Below are 15,532 nucleotides of genomic sequence, written 5' to 3' on the forward strand. Positions count from 1 at the left end.
CCAAGCCTGAATCATTGGTCATGAGAAGGTCAATAAAACAGCATTTGTTACCTGGAGAAGTGAGGCAGAGCCATCTGTCAACTTCACCTTTTAATAAAATTTCCCAAGAGGAAAAAAAGAAGGGGGGGGGGGGGGGATTAGTTTGTGTAGACAGTTAAGAGTGACCCTCACAGTAACTTTGCCTTCATCTGCACTGGGAGGGATGTCAGCCATTACTTTGCTGTGGGGCTGTTTCCAGACATTTAAAAAAAAAAAAAAATCATGTGATTATATGTTTCTTGGAAATGGTTTCGCTTGAATTTAACCAGATTCCAAAATAAGTAAGGGCATTTGTAACAAAAGTCTTCAGGATCAAGCGTTTATCTAGGGAAATGCATGTTTCGTTGTCTAGGAAAATGAAATTCTGTTCTCTCTTCTGCAGGACCTTACCTTCACAAAAATTGTCACAAACTGGAAATAATTAATACATAATTTGGCAGTTATTAATCTACAAACTATAGGATGTTCATATACCCTGTCAAAACTCTGTATTTGTGTATTGAAGAGTATGAATTTAATCTGTTCAAAAGAAGAAAGGAAGATCAGTGATCAAAATACATGTTTGAATGAGGGCAGCCTTGAGTTTTAGCCTTTTCTGGCTAAAGCTTTTATGGATGACTTTGCTTTTTCATGTGGGTTTGGTGTTAAATGAAACTATTTTTTTTCTACTTACATAGACATATCTCCCTAGATTTCACTTCTGCAGCTGCATTGGCATATGCTGATACCAACAGGAGTAACTTACTCAAGCAAGGTTGGTTTGCTGTCTTTTGTGACAACACACGTTAAGACATTGTCAGATTCAATTACAGTATATCCGCAGTATACAAGTATATAGAATCATAGAATGGTTTGGATTGGAAAGGACCTTAAGATCATCTAGTTTCAACCCCCCTGCCATGGGCATCGTACTGGTGGTATAGTGCATTTATTTTGGAATTGTGAGAAATGGTGATATATATTTTGGGGTTTATTAACTATTATTAATTAACTTTGAAATCCTGGTCACATAATTTTTCCTCTCTGCCTTAGTTCTGTAAAACAAAGATAAACAATCTTTAGTTAATTATGGAGATGTTCTTTAAGAATCAGTAGGTTTTAAACACTTTGCAAATGTGAAATACTGCCTCTGAGATAAATTGTGTGGTTGTAGCAGAAGTCTTTTTATTTGTGTTGAGTATTTAAGCGAAAAGAAGTGGTCAGTGAGCAACATGAGGTATACAAAATTCTAGTTCTCACATTGCCGTTTATTAAAGGTACATGTCTGTCCCATTCAGTGCATAACAGATTTTAAACTAATATACACTCTTATTAACAGAATCATCATGTTTACAGGTGTATTTACTCATATATGTATTATAAGGAATCTGAAATAACTTGTTAGTTTACTCACTGCCTGCTTTCAGAGACCTTTTAAAAAAGAATTTCAAGAGCTTTTAAATGTAGTTCTCATTCTTACGCAACAAATATTTAAAGCTACCCTTACATGAAGGGTGCCAATAATCTCAGTTATCACATATAATACCAGCACAGAAACTGGCAGCACTTCTGTACCTTTGCAGGGGCAATGCTAAACTGCTTAAATATGAGCACCAACTTCCAATATTTCTTCTGCTGCTGAACTTTCCCCCAAATCCTTCATGCTGAAGAATTTGAAAACTAGACTTATTTTGTTCTCATAATCTTCCTACTGCTTTTCTGAGAGAAAAAAGAACCAGACTCCCTAGAGCATTGTATTGTAGTTGAAGGGAAAATCATGCTTCCAGAAATCTCTCCTTTCATTATAAACTAACAACAAAGCATTACAATCTGTTTTCTGCTTTGAAATCTTTTCAAGAGTAACCTTTTCTTGCTTTCATACCATACTCTAATGAAATCCACAGCAGAAAAAAGGGAGTTATCAGTAAGTTTTCTAGAAATTTATGATTAATTCTAGAGTGGGAATCAGCTTTCTGATAGCCCTAACTCAGCACCTGTGAATGTATTACTATAATAAGTTACAGTATATGTAATTTTAAAGGTCAGACTAAGAGATTAAATAATTCAGTATACTGGCCTTAAAAAAGTGTAAAATACTGACTTCCAAGCTGTATTGGGAATTAATTTGACATATTACTTCACTGGTGTGTGAATACATCTTTTCTGATTCTCTGCATAGATTGCCAGAACTACATTTTTCCTGCGTATGTTACATAGGTTTTAAAGAACAGTAAATACTATCTGTATTACAGTTTGAAGATGTTTGACAAAGCTGAAGGAGATGAGAGGGCACACAAGAAAAAAGGAAAAAAAATAATAATTCACCTTTCATTGCTTCTTTTGTCAGTTACATTACATTAGAAACTAGGAAGCTATTTCATCAAAGCTCTTCACAGCCTGCTTGTCAGAGGCATGTATTCTGAGGGCAGAGATAGATTTTTCTCATGGCCACTGAAACAGAGGAACAGTCAGTCACCAGAGAAGTGAATGATTCCTGTAACTCCATACTGAATTTCCTTTAAGAACACCACAGGGATGAGTTACTCGACTGGGAGCAAACAATGTAGTATGCATATGAGCTCTAGGGACTTACTTGCATTGAGATAAAAAAAAAATCATTAGAGCTGTTTATTTTATTTATGTCTCTTCACATCATGTTTTTATGAAATAAGCTAGTGATTTTAGTAGCTTCATTAAAAAAATTAATCCTGATGTTGTACACATGCCTTCACAGCCAGTGGTACTAAATGCTTTTGTTGTATGAGTGAAGGCAATCTTGTGACCAAAGGCTTTTTGTCTACATTTTTGTTGTGTTTGTTGCATAGAACTCATTATATCTGCTCTTCTCCAAAGCTCTTCTGTAGTTGAGCAAAATTTTGTAAGTAACCAAAAAACCCCAACAGTTGACCTTGATTCTTTCAGGAATTTATACAGTATTTAAAAGAGTGGTCATCAGAACTAGGGCATTTGCACCTTCATTCCCCCAAAATCAGGCTTTTAGTTTTGGGAAATTACTGCTGATTTCTCAGAAAGTGCTTTATGCTAACCTGATTTAAATAATCTTTACTACCATGTCTGTAGATCAGTGTTGTAGAAGTTATAGCCATGTCAAGAACATTTTTTCATTGCTTTTTGAGAGCATGTGTGTAGGCATTGTGGTATACTGAGGCAGTTGGTTAATAGCCCCGTCAGTGATGCTAGACTTCTTATTAGTGGGGTTTCTCAGTGGTTTAGAAAGCAGGCTTTAGAACACAACTACTTTCATTTATACAAATATTTTATCCAAACTCCATAAATAAAGGATATTTGAGGCACATCCATTCTGTTAGGAACATCATGTGTTTCTTCACTTACTTTATTTGCAGTTGTATCTTTTCTGTTTCATGTGCTATCGCATACAACTTTTAATTTAGGTAGATAAATACTACAAGAATTAAAAAAATAATAAATTGGGGTATAATGCTCTATCAGTCACTGAGGATATAGGCTAATCATTCTTCATCAAATGAAAAAGTTTAGGGTGCTCAGCATTCTTTGAGCACTCTACGCTTCACAAATTCAATACTGAAATGCATTACTTTTTCAAAATTAAAAAAAAAAAAAAAAAAAAAAGAAAAAAAGTTCCATCATCTGAAAAAAAAGCTTGACACTGGTCTTTCTCATCACTAGTTTGCTTGGTTTGAAAGAGGTTTCACAGATACCTGCTGCTAGTACCTAGAGAAGAATGGTCTGATTCAGGGCTTTTGGGTTTCTTTCCATGTTTTGAAAGAAAACGTATTCCCACAGACACAGAGCCATCTTTCTGTGTCCTTTGAACATGATTATTTTGCCTTTTGCCCAAAGTTTCATAGTTTCTATTGTCCGTCCCACCTTGTATCCTCCCCACCCCCAAATATTTTACAATTTTGTAAGTTGCTCTGGTTTTCCCAAGCATTTCCATGGATCTCAGTTGCCATGCTCAGTAACCAGTCTTGGCTAAACTCTCTTTACATTCTCTCACTTTTCCCAATCTTTTGCCCAATTCACCGTCATACTTGCAGTTCCTTCCCTATTATGTAAGTTTTCCAGGTTCTTATAGTTGTCCCCTCTAATTCCCTTTCTTACTATGCAGCCTATTCTAGTTGTTGTTATAGCTAGTCTCCCTCCCTTTAAGACCATTTTCCTTGTCCTGGACTATTTCAAGAAAATCTATTATCTGTTCTTCATAACCACAGGGAAAATTGTCATTTTCTAGTAAACTTTTCTTTTTTTGTAATTGTACAGAAATATGCTATTTATTTATATAAATGGAGAGGCACAAAAATGGAATGAAATAACTCAAACCAGTTGTAAAATCTGATAAGGTATAACTTGTATGAACAGCATGTATTTAACAGTGTGGCTGTAAACCAGAATCTTACCATGAGAGTCAACAAGCCTCATATTAGGCAATGTTACTGATTGTGTGTTTAATATATAAAACAAAGGGGTTTTAGAATACAGTCCAGATTTATTTTTAATAAAATCCAAACAAGAAAACAGAATTACAGGGGAAAAAAAAAAGTCATGTCTTTTATAATGTATTCAGAAAGTTTAGAAACACTGCATGCTTCTTTATGGGCATCACCTTGAGGATATTTTTGAGGTAGCACATACTTCATTCCAACAACTGTTAAAGATGCCAGTGGCAGTATTGTTTCAGTATTTGATTACTCGCTTTGGAGCAATTAATGAATAAATCTTTGGGAGACCTTTTTAGGGTCCAGTCTTGGCTCAGCAGAGCCTTACAGAGAGGAAGATATACAGTAGGCATGGGGAAGGAGGCTGAAGCTTATCCTCTACCTCCTTTCTTCAGCTGGGTGCATTTTACTATGATGCCTCAGTGACAGAGAACACACCTTCTCTGTAGAGTCTTACCAAAAAGCCCATTACACAAAGCGTGGAGTATGGCTAGGGAGGTGTTTGGCATCCTTCTTTGTCAGATACGGATCTGATCTGACTGTACCTGATGTGGCTGTATCTGATCTGGAGTAAACCTGTGAGAAATTCTGAGAGATGGTGTGGAATGGCGGAAATTAAAAGGGATGGTACGGCACATGGAAATCACATGATGGCTCACTTAATAAATAAAAAGATATCTTCAGAACTTTTCTTTATTCATGCACCTGATTTAATAATGGCTTAATGTGTTGTCCCTTTTATCCAGTCATTTACAGTTCAATTTTAGTGTCTCTAGGAGTTTATTACTATTGTGTGATTTGGAGGCTGTGTCTATAACTGAGAACCAGATGAGTGATCACTAGATATTTTTGTTAGGACAAGGTACAAATTATTGAAGGAGTAAGTGACATATTTCATGGATAGCAGTGCTGTGGTAATCTGTTCTTGGCCTCTTTCTTCTTCCTGGACTATGCAAAAGCTACAGTTACTGTAGCCCTGGGGCGATAGAGACATTTTATCTGTGGCTCCAGCAGTACTGATGGAAGACATTCGCATAACTGATAAATAAAATATAAACCTGCTAGAGTATAAGTAAGGTTTATCTTTCCTGTTGCTGAAGTCCATGATGAGCCTTCTGTCCCTAGAAAATAGTCTGTTTCACCATAGTTACACAGAGGAACAACGAAGTTACACCTTCTTGAACCCCCCAAAGTTGCCATGTTTGATTTACCTTCTTTTAAGGAAGCTACTTTTCATGGCCAAAAATTCATTACAAAATCTGTAAACTGTAATACCTAACACTGTTTACAATGGCAGTCTCTGTTTTTGAGCCAACCACAGAATCTCTGCTTCACCTGTGTATTTTTCTCATACTGATGTGGTTTTACTACTGGATTTTAGAAGAGGATGATAATCTAAATTACTCTCATAGTTCACAAACTATGCTAATCTTATTGCAGACTGAAAAAATCTTCTGCTTATTGTAATGGGACCTGCCAGCTTTCTTCAGATGAAAATGTTGATATTAGTCAATGAGAATAATGAGGGTTTTTTCTGGTAAATGAGTGTTGGGGACCAAAAAGAGAAAAGATGCATCAGAGAGGGGAATTCACAAAGAGGTATTAGAAAACATACACTTCTTTCAGGAACAGGTCCAGTTGCGATGAGCTGATGTTATCAGAACAAGTTGCAAGCTCTTCTCAGTAATCATCTCCCCTCCAACACAGAGGCTTTCACTTCCCTAGCATTTCAATCGTTTCTTTAAGGAGAAGGAAAATGCTGTACTCAACATTCAGTAGAGCACAGCTGTAACTACTAAGAGCATATTTGTAGGCAGTTTCTTGTGTAATGTCTGTGTTCGAACCAATATACGAGGGTATTAGTAAACATGGTGTATATGAGAAAGGAACCTCTCTTGGGTTACGTGAATTTAAGTTACGAGGAGTTAAATTAATCTCTGATAAAATAACTAGGAAAGCAGCTCTCAGGTACAGTATGAGCTCAAGGCTACAGCTTAAATCACACAGAGTTTTTATCCTCACATAATTAATTTGATAACTACTTACTTTATCTCTCATGTGTTGCTAATCTCTTTTAGATTTTCCTTGGTGCATGTTACGCACATTTAAAAGTCACTTGCATACAGAGCTCTGTTAAAAGTAATTTCTTTGTTAAAATGCCTTATCATTTCCAAGTGTATTTCAAACATAGTTAGTACCGGTCAGCTAGATTTTGTGCTTATTTTAGGGCTATGTATAATTTCACAGGAGAAGAAAAAGGTGATTATTAGGAAAGTCAAGGATATTGAAACTGGCTGGAGAAAGTTATCTTGGAAGCACTTTTGATGGCATTTTAATCAGAAAAGATTATTTCTTTGATAGTGTGGAACATATTTCAGAATTAACTTATGACTTAATATGATGGCGAGCTCTACCTGCAGTATGTCCCAGTAATTATGTTTAAAGAAATCCTGAATTATTTGTTATCATAGTGAACAGAACCCTTTCCTTTTGAAAGTCTCATTTGTTCCTTAGTCTAATAAAGAACAGCAGGGCATAGATAGGAGGAAAAATTCTGCTTTTACTGTCCAGGAAGGAAAGTAGAATAATTTGAAGAAAATAGATGTGAAATGAAAAATGAAGGATATCTAGGAGAGAACTTGCAGTGCAGTGTAGCTGACTGCAAATAGCAGGAGGGTGTGACTGTTGAGTTTGAGGGGCTGAAAGCTCACTCCAAGCCTAAACCAGAGCTTTCTGTACTCAGGGGGAAGATCTTTCTGCCTTCATTAGGCTTTTTACCTGCTTTAGTAAGAAATTTAGATTCTGTGATATTGAACAACTCTGAAATGTGGAATTTATGAACATACATTTAGACCTTAGTTACGTATCCAGTGAACAACATTCAGTGTATTACAGAAATGAAATTATGAATATTTAGCACTTGAATTAGGGATGGTTATGCCAATCAATCAAAACCACTGAAAAGAATTTATAGCTAAAATTCTGAATGAGATACATATGTATGTATTTAAATATAGAGTTTTATGTATGTAGGCGCAGATATGATTACATCCCCATAGTGATTCCTACATTTACTTGACTGCATTGTGCCATCTTTTGTTTCCTTCTGGACATGTTGCTTCTGTGCCCTGTGATGAATTCAAGCTTGTCTGTATGTATTAGATGTACTGTGGGATGTCCCTCTGAGGATTTAACTTTCAGGACATTGAACTTGTGAAACTTGACTGGGACTAGAAGACAGCCGAGTGCATGAGTGCATGAGAAGTGCTGGTCACTCAGGAGAGAGGCACCTTGAGATATGTATGGTGTTGTCTGGAGAAAGGATGTACAGCTACACCTTCTCAAATGCTTACCTAGGATATGGTTTTGCTTACAAATCCTCTCCTTGCTTACAAATCCTCTCCAAATGCTGCTGAATTATATCTATAAAAGATTTTTGATATCTTTAATGTTTAATGATAATTTTAGCCTAGTAGTGTTAGACTACAGGACAAGTGGAATGAGAAAGAGAAACTATAAAACATAGAAAAGGTTAAGGGTTATCCATGAGTTCAGTGGAATTACAGAACTGATATACCTTTTAGTATCTTTAAAGCTACATTTCACTGCTATATTTTTGGTAGAAGGCAAATCTGAGTCCTGACAATTGCAGAAACAATTCTAGCACTGACTTCTGAAAATACGGTAGTTTGAGTGATGTTTTCTACAAGTTGTAAAGTATATGGAACTTTAATATTGGTTGTCAAAGAAGTGGAAATGCTAACCTCTTATTTCTGAGTTAGGGAAAGTTCTTGGGCAGTTCTTGGGCATTTTGGTTTAAGAATCTCTGCACTTCATTTTACAGTCTCTATAATGGCAGCAATATTGCTTAATCACCTCCAAGGCATGCATGCATGCACACACGCACATATGGATGTTTATATCTAAAATTGCAATCTCTGATAATAACTATGATATACAGGAAAAAACACCCTGTCCAGTGTTGGGGTGTCCGCCACTTCTCTGGGGAGATGATTCAAATGACTGATTTTTCTCATCATGAAAAAATTTCCTCTTGGGTCCAGTTGTAATGCCCACAGGAGTAACTTGTGCCCACTACCCCATATCTTTTGCATGGGAGTCCTTGTAAAAAGGGAGTCTTCATACTCCCTGTACTCTTATGTACTCCATGTACTATTCTCTAAGGAGTTAAAAACTAACCTGAAATGCCTGAGTTACGATTATTCATGAAAAACTTTGAAATTACTGAATAGTTTGAGAATTACCTTTAACTACACTGAGGCAACTTTGGGGTGGAATAAGATTTAGGCTTCTAACAGTAAGTATCCCTCTCCCCCGCAATGTTTGAACATGTACTTTCTTTAAAGGCCGATGTAATTTCTCTAGGTAATTCCTAGGTCCCCATCTTTGGGACATACAAGTAGCAAATAATGAATAGACTGTATACTATGACCTTTGTTATTAGTTTTGCTACCATGGGGTTTCTTGCTTTTACTATTTTTGGAAGCTTTCAGGGTCCATCTTCAACATTCTAAAGATCATTCTGCAAGAATTATAACCCCCATTTTCATGCAAAAAATAAACCATCCGCTGTCTGAATGACGCCTAAGGCATGTATCTAAGGGTACAAATTTCATGGGATTTGATTTCATACAATTTGATTTGGGGATGGATTAGAGGATAGGTACATTACTTTTCAAAACAGTGTAGTACTCTTTGAGGACTCTCTCTGTTATGTGCTTTGTCTCACAGGTGACTGTGGACTTGCCACTATGGTATTGATTTTGTTCTCTGATTTTACATGGTTTTAAGAATTCCATTCAAATTCTGCCATTAAAATGATGAGTGAATTGTACAAAACTGAACTTGATTTTTTAATGAGTTTATTGAAAAGGATTTGAAAAATAGTGGTTTGAAAACAGTATATTTCCCTTCAGACTCTGCACTTTTTGAATTGTTTTAGGTGTTATTTACCTGTGCTAAGAAATAAGTGTCAGCAGGAGAATCTGTGCTTGTTCTAGTGTTTCACATAGCTGATATTGACCTTGCGATCATTATAAATGATTAATCCTTACCAGTCAATGTTTAAACAAGGTAAACGCTTGCTTTTTGCCATCACTGCTAAAGTAACATGGTAACTGCTGTAGCCTTCTGCACTCTTCCATTTTTCTGCAGTTCAGTAAATCTTTTATGCAGAAGATCCTGTGATGAGGGTAGGAATCCCAGATGGCTATGTGAGAGGGATGAGAAAACCCTTGCACTGAATCTTTTAAAAGAAGTCTCAAATTCAGATTTCCGCAAGGGCTTTTGTCAGTATGGAGCCCTGCTCCCCACACCATTAATTTCCATCTTGAGTGCATTTTTATGACACTGATCAGACACATCAGTTCTACTGAAACCTGTATTTTTATTTCATAAATAAAAATAAACAGACACACAGTAGGGAATGATTTTAGGGACTTTTCTGTAAAGTGGTTCACAAAGATCCTCTCTTTTTCTTATAAATGGGCACCTTCATCCACAGCGTCTTATTAGCAGTGCTAATCAGTAAGATGAATGAAACATCCTCTACATTTTCATGCTGAAACGGAAAGGCAGTTGCCACTAATGAAATTTATCTATAATAGTAAAGAGATAAATTAAAATGAAGTTTCCTTCCATGTTTTATTGATAAATATAATTGGGTCTAGTCAGACACACGTAAAACACCATAAAGACAGTCAATCTTTGAGTACATTTAAGCTGTATCTAATTTTTATTTTTCCAAGACAGTTTTTCTTTCAGAGCTATCATACAGCTGAGAACATATTTATTTTTCCAACATGCAATCTTTTGAACAAGTTGTTCAAAATAATGACAGCTGAATTTGGCATACTATACAAAATTTTCTTGAAGAGCCAGGAAAGGCTAATTAGAAAGGAAAGAATGAAAAAATCTGTTGGAATATAAACCCCACACAGAGCTGTTTTCTGGTAGAGCAAGATGAGTGCTGGTCTCCTGTGGTGTATGAGTAATGAGAGGAAGGTGATGCCACCATCGTTCCATTTTGGAAGCTAATTAAAGACCAAATGAGACATCGTAATTTGGCACCAGTACCAGGTAAACCAAACTTGAAGTAGGATTTATTATTGTGGCTTCTATCTGCATTCACTTCTAAAAGATTGGAATCTACTGTGGCATTAGTTCACCATCATCATCATCATCATCTTGAAAAGTTAAATAGAACATGTCACAAAGGAATACTTCATCACCCTCTGGAGTTCAATCTTTATCTAGAAACTGAGATTATAATTCTGTAACAATCAGTATTAGGTCATCTTTGTCTTTCTTTCCTACCTTATATCAGAGTCAAATACTTTCTACCCAGGCTCTTTTAAATATTCCACACATAGAGGCTTCATTGTTTAATACCAGAGTTAGTCATTCAAAGTTAGTTGACATTACGTGGGATTTTGATGTAGCAGAGTGATGTATCAACACGCTTAAATCCTAATGAAAGTAGAGAACCTACTAGAAACAGGTTTCACATTTCAATATTCCCATGGTGATCATGTAACATTACATTTTCCTTCAAGAGAAGGAGACCATCTATTGGACATAATCCAAGCTTCGGTTTTTATTAAATTACTCCCTTCAGTGTCTATAGCATTCCATACTCTTTTTTTGCTGTATGAAGCTGTCACCCAGATCAGTTCCTAGGTGAATGTTTGCATCATCTCCAGTACTTCTATAGGGTTTACCTCTATTTTAATAGCAATGTATGCAGCTACTGACATAAGCCCATTATGAATGGGAATTACCACGCGGTTTGTTGCTTATTTAGTGAATTTCCAACTCCCGTCTGGTAGATTTTAACAGATTCACTCTGTTGCAGCTATTATTTTAGAAGTCCATTCTACTGATCTAATGTCCTATTACTTTGAGGTTGGAAGTCCTTTGTACATTGAAGCACACTGTTTGCACTTCTTTGTTCTTAGAGGGATCTGTTATAAAACTTGCTTTTTCATTACAAGTGGCAAACCATTGATTTAAACCTGCATGCAGCTTGTTTGGGGTACACAGTCTCTCTACCCCAGCTATTCCTATTTCTTGAACAATGTATTTCTAGCATTCTGGTCCTTGCTTTGAGGGACCATTAGATGATACTCTACTACTCGCCACGTTTCCCGAAGAAATCATCAAAGTGTTGTCCTTTTGACATGGGCTGTACCATTGTTTGAGAAAAAAGGCATCAGTCTGCTATTTGTTTTGGCAGAGCTTTTCTCACAGACTATTCTCCTATCACATCTTGTAGAAATAATGGTGGTGGCCAAGCTGCTCCCCTGCAGGTTTCAATGGCTTTGCGTGTTGTGTCTTATCTCCACTACTCCTCATGGGATACAGGAGCTGGGGGTAGCCCATGCCAGCTCATTAATCCTTTGGCCAAACATTTCTGCCAGAAAACTGCGTTCCCTGGACATTAATGTCTGGGGGGTGTTTGTCTTTAGTGTTTTTGAGTGCAGTTGAAGGGTATTGTGGTTTAGCCACCATCTCTGTGGACCGTAGTCCCACCCTAGAGCCTTATGTTTCATGTCCCCATGCCCATTTACCTGGCTGAGCCAGACATTCGCATGGTTTTGAATAATTTAGGAAGATCATTTGCACAATTAGCCCATTCATTCAGTGGACCCACCTAGGTGATCTAGTCACTCATCCAGACTGAAGTCCCTTGGATTTACTGGTCAAAGCTCAGCTTCCTTTGCAGCAGCCTTGTCCTTCCCTCCTCTCGGGGCCTCCTGCCACCCTGGGTGCTCAGAGACCACCTGAGGTGACACCTTCTTTCTTTAAACCATCTGCTAGCCTTTCATTTTGCAAAACTTGGTGGTAAATTGTTCATACAATTGTGGGTCATCTCTATTTTTTCCATCACAAGATGACGTTTCATTCTTTGCAGTTTGTACTTTTCCCTTTCGGTGTGTCTTTTGTTTTTAAAAACTACTGAATCAGATGCAATTTTACCAGAATTTCACCCTGTTTCAGTTTTTCCCATCACCCTAGTACAATTTCAGTCTGGTCTAAAGGGCATCCAGGCCAGGAACTTATTAAAAAAAAACCCAACACCTCTTCACAGGAAATAAATAGCTAAGTTGTATCATTAAAACAGGACTAGTGTTTTTTTCATTGTATTTTCAAGGACTTAGTGGTTCCCCTCCTTGGTGGTCTCCTCTCCTCCATATTAATTATTTAAAACATTTAGCAATGTTATTGCCATGGTTTGTTAGCAGATTAAGGTCTTTAAACCCCAAATCTAATTTACTTAAATAGTATTGAACAGTGATGGGTGCATCCACGGTAACAACTTTGTGCCACTGTTCCGTCAAAGATGAACACAGAGGACCATATTTTACTTATTTTTAGATATTAAGATTCAGTGTAGTCTGCATTAGTAGATAAACAAAAAAAGATAAACAAAAAAGAAAGTCCAGTATATATGTGGTTTATAGTTCATCCTTTTGATCAGCTGGATAATCATGGGTAATTTTCTCTCTGCATGTGATATTAAGAAATATATTCCCCTCATTGCTACAGTCTATCTGGCCACTACTTCATCCTAGAAAATGGTTTAAAGGTTCTTAACAAAACCAGCAAGTTTCTTGTATCTGATCTGCAACTGAAAGAACGATACACTGAGCTCCACGACACTAATTGTGTGGTTTGGGACCTTACCCTTATTAGCTACCAAATGACTCATCAACTGCTGAGACAACTTTTTTTGCAATCTGAGTTTGAAATTGAATGGCTCTTTGAGGAGTGCTTAAGTAAGAGTAATACTTTGCTGACTTTAATTGCCACACCTATAAATGCCCTGCTTTTGGGTAACAGCTTTAATTAGATGTTATTTTATGTTGTTTCTTGACTTTTAGAGATCACTTTTAAGCAAACTACAAAGTCTGTAAAAATTATACGTAATTGATGCTGTCAACATAAATCCAGCTTTTAAATAGAGATACACAGTGAATGACATTACATTTATGAAGAATTCTGAATGCTCAATGTACAATGCTGTTAATGCACCATGATATCTATTTAAAGGTTATGATTCATTGCAAATCTCTTCAAATGCAGTGCTGGTCTAGATTAAGGCAGAAAATGTTTCCCCATGGAAGAAAATAACTTTAAAATTAAATTACGCTTCTCAGTTTGACAGCTGCTGTTACAATTTAGATTCACATAGATTTCAATACAAAGCATAAAGAACCACAATTTCCAAAGACAATTAAAACATAATTTATTGCTGCTTCAGTATCAGAGTCCTTTAGCAATTACAAATATTACCATGCTCATAGATTTGTAACTCCCAGATTTGGTTGTATTTTCCCAATACTGATCTTCATTAAAATGACATCTTGAGTTTGTGTATATTACACAGACATCACCTTGAAATGCAAACGCAGTATTTAGAGTTCGTTAAATGAAGCTTGTACAATTCACTTATTCCTAAATTAATACCACAACTTTCATAGTTTTACTCATTTGTAGCAAAGTGCTTCTTTTCACGCTTTAAAAGATTTTAGGTATAACTTCAGACACTCATTTTCTCTGAAGAAAACATTAATTTTCTGTCACCAGCTCTCTTGTACTAGACTTTGCCTGGTCCCCTGATCTGAAAAGGACAACTTTGCTTCTCTGCAGTCTGCTCCTACTCTGTGAGCTCTCCCATGGTCTTAATCTCAATTATTTCACATGTTTTATTAACAGACTTTTTTTTTTTTCTTTTAGTTTTCAGAAACATTCCATTCTCTATTCCTTCTTCCTCCATTACACTCTTTCAAGCTACTCTCCCAGTGAAGGTGCTTGTCTGTATCACAGGCATTTTCCAGTAGTTTACTACAGTAAGTGAGATTAATTCAGTATTCTCTCAAGTCTGGAGAGTATATCTTGTAGTACAGATAGTGAACTATTTTAGATGTGCATAGAGGCAATGCCAAAATGCAGGATGTAATTCTGTGTATTTATACATGAACTATCACTTACCCACATTTTCAGACTGACAAATAAAACCAATGCCCTCAGAAACCTTTCACAAAATACACTGCATAAACTTGAGACTTTTTAATGCATATTTTCCACTTTCAATTATATTATTACCTACAGTATGTAAGAAAGTAATATCTAAGTAAGTTATTTTTGTTTGAAGGTGCTGCTTTATTTATGTTGAATAGTCTAGGGTGAATGTAGAGCAATGGAGAAAAATAGAACAGCCTGAAGCAAAGTAGTCCAGCACATGTATCTGTTCAAATACGAATAATAAATTGCACAGGGAATACTAATATTTTTCTACATAATCCTATTTAGATTTAATATGTACTCTGTCTTGTTATAACTGATTAGAAATAAAGGCACTGAAAATGATTTTCAGTGTAATTGGTTTCCCTCCCATTGAAATAGTAGAAGAATGTACCTACAAAGGCAGCAGCTGAACTTGGGTCTAATAGATTTCTCTACTAGATAATAAAATGAGACACATACTGGTCTTTCCCTACTTGCATTCATATTCTGCTATGTGACTCTTGACGAATGTTCTGTATTTGGATCATCAGATCACCTCTTTCACTTCTTAAGAAGTTGACACAATGAAAATGACTTCCCCCCAAAAAAAGAATGAAACAAAGACTTCATCAAAACATGGTTTAATAAAATCAAGCCATCATAGATAGACCTAAGAAGGAGAATGCTGAGAGTTGTTATCCACAAATTATCTATCTTTTGGAATGATGGCATTAATTTCCAAGTATCATGTTCATCCTACTGATAGTATAATGGTTAATGGTGATGTGTAACAGCTTGTGTAAAACTACTGAATTGAAAACATTATTTACTATGATTAGACAATGTTCGCTTCCTATAGAAATAGAAGCTTGCTTGTGTTATCATGACAGTTATTAGTAGTGTCCAAGCCTATATCATGGCAGCATTGGGTTTTACAATTGTTACTAGGTCCTCACTGGTTTAATTATTTAAGTTTCATTTATCCTGAGCATCTAATAGCTATCCAGAAGAGACATCCAATGTGAGTATTTGGCTAAAGACAATGA

The 15,532-nt window shown here is 36.2% G+C and overlaps 1 protein-coding gene across 1 annotated transcript in view; it reads left to right on the forward strand.

The window, feature by feature from the left end:
* CSMD1 (CUB and Sushi multiple domains 1) overlaps positions 1 to 15,532 on the forward strand; it is a 1,149,005-nt gene that overhangs the window by 473,510 nt on the left and 659,963 nt on the right. The window lies entirely within an intron of this gene.

Source organism: Lathamus discolor, chromosome 5 (assembly GCF_037157495.1).
Source record: "Lathamus discolor isolate bLatDis1 chromosome 5, bLatDis1.hap1, whole genome shotgun sequence".
NCBI lineage: Eukaryota > Metazoa > Chordata > Aves > Psittaciformes > Psittacidae > Lathamus > Lathamus discolor.